Genomic DNA, 2,500 nt, shown 5'->3' on the forward strand with positions numbered 1-2,500 from the left:
ACCCACGTTGGCCCCTAACCTAACCCACGTTGGCCCCTAACCTAACCCACGTTGGCCCCTAACCTAACCCACGTTGGCCCCTAACCTAAGTTACGCTGCACCTTAACCTAAGTTACGCTGCACCTTAACCTAAGTTACGCTGCACCTTAACCTAAGTTACGCTGCACCTTAACCTAAGTTACGCTGCACCTTAACCTAAGTTACGCTGCACCTTAACCTAAGTTACGCTGCACCTTAACCTAAGTTACGCTGCACCTTAACCTAAGTTACGCTGCACCTTAACCTAAGTTACGCTGCACCTTAACCTAACTTACGCTGCACCTTAACCTAACTTACACTGCACCTTAACCTAACTTACACTGCACCTTAACCTAACTTACACTGCACCTTAACCTAACTTACACTGCACCTTAACCTAACTTACACTGCACCTTAACCTAAGTTACACTGCACCTTAACCTAAGTTACACTGCACCTTAACCTAAGTTACACTGCACCTTAACCTAAGTTACACTGCACCTTAACCTAAGTTACACTGCACCTTAACCTAAGTTACACTGCACCTTAACCTAAGTTACACTGCACCTTAACCTAAGTTACACTGCACCTTAACCTAAGTTACACTGCACCTTAACCTAAGTTACACTGCACCTTAACCTAAGTTACACTGCACCTTAACCTAAGTTACACTGCACCTTAACCTAAGTTACACTGCACCTTAACCTAAGTTACACTGCACCTTAACCTAAGTTACACTGCACCTTAACCTAAGTTACACTGCACCTTAACCTAACTTACACTGCACCTTAACCTAACTTACACTGCACCTTAACCTAACTTACACTGCACCTTAACCTAACTTACACTGCACCTTAACCTAACTTACACTGCACCTTAACCTAACTTACACTGCACCTTAACCTAACTTACACTGCACCTTAACCTAACTTACACTGCACCTTAACCTAACTTACACTGCACCTTAACCTAACTTACACTGCACCTTAACTGTCACATGTAACGTCACAGGAATGTAGCTTTGCCTAACAGCAACCCTCTGAACATAGTTCACTGCTTGGATCCTCTGGTGTCATGTGTATTTCTTGATGCCATGGTGCGTACCCTCACATAAAGGTCTTTCGAGTGTTGCGTACTTTCTACACAGTCCCGCTAACCACTGGAAGGGTGTACCGCTACAGAACGAATATCGCCCTCCCCTCCTGCCCTTCCAAGCTGGTCGGTCAGGCGTTTGTTTGTGAAATGAGCCTTGCAGCTGTTCAGTTGCATTCGGTTGTCGATGCAGTCAGTGTACGTTGTGGTACGGCCTGTGTGGACTGTCCGCTGATGTACGCGTAACCCACACTGATCATCCGTCGTTACGTACTGAGTGACATAATGTGGCACATGCTTGACCGTACACCGGCTGCGCCCTACAATGGCGAATCATAAGGGCCATATGTTGTGCACGATGCTACTTGTCTCGTCTCCCCATTACAGCGAGATTGCACTGTTGTACGCCGTACAGACATGTGGTAAGTAGGTACGGACGAAAGTATTGCATGTTGGCCCCCCCCCCCCCCCCTCCTCCCTCTGCCGGGAATCAGCGTGAGCCGTCTGTTGATGTAGCGACGAGGGTTTTCCTATTTAATCGTATTGCCCCACACAACATGATAGCACGGTGGACCGCGTTCCACATCTGCGACATGCTACAGAGGCCGGTTGACAGTCGACCGCGCAAGGGACATTGCACACGTGCGCGGACCATCTTCCACGTGTTCTCTCGTGTACATGCCGCAGTGTGTATGTGGGCTGATGTAGCGTGTCGTGACACATAACATGCAGGCATGCCAGAATCGTAGATTTCGCAAATGTAGATTGACGTATACGTTTGCTGCCAAAGATCCGCAAATGAACTGGAAATCAGTTGTTGAGCGGTTGTTCGCGCTGCAGGTGCATCGGTGATAGCGACGATCGGTACATCTGTGAACCGGTTGTTTCGGCGGTACCCGCCATGCCCCCGAACCTGAGTTGGCCATGTGGGTATGAAGCGATACGAGGCTGTGGCTTGGCGGGACAGTCCCCGGCCGGTGAGGGGGGGCCGCCCGGCGTGCTGGCCGCGCGCTGCGTGAGCGCACGCACTACAGCCGGCTGGTGGGGGGCGCCCAGTGGCAGGAGCGCCGGCCGACGGGCCCGGCTGGCGTCCCAGCTATGCGCCGGCGCACCCTGCGCGCGGCGCCAGGCGGCCAAAGTGGGTTCTGCCGAGCCCGGTGCGAAGCGCGGTGGACATCTGCAGTGTGCTGGTCCGATTGCGGACTGTGTGCGTTGAGGATGCGCCGCCGCCCGGCACTCGGCGTCGCGACGCCGTCTGCTGCTCGGTCGCCCCCAGCGGTTCTCGCAGGTGGTTTGTATCGCAGCTCTGCGGACGTGTTGGCGCGTGCGCTGTGCTGGGAGAGTTCGCTTCTGCACCCAAGTGGGGCTTTGCCCTTCTGTGGCGCTGGCG

The sequence above is a fragment of the Schistocerca gregaria genome, unplaced genomic scaffold (genome assembly GCF_023897955.1).
Source record: "Schistocerca gregaria isolate iqSchGreg1 unplaced genomic scaffold, iqSchGreg1.2 ptg001298l, whole genome shotgun sequence".
In the NCBI taxonomy this organism is placed as follows: domain Eukaryota; kingdom Metazoa; phylum Arthropoda; class Insecta; order Orthoptera; family Acrididae; genus Schistocerca; species Schistocerca gregaria.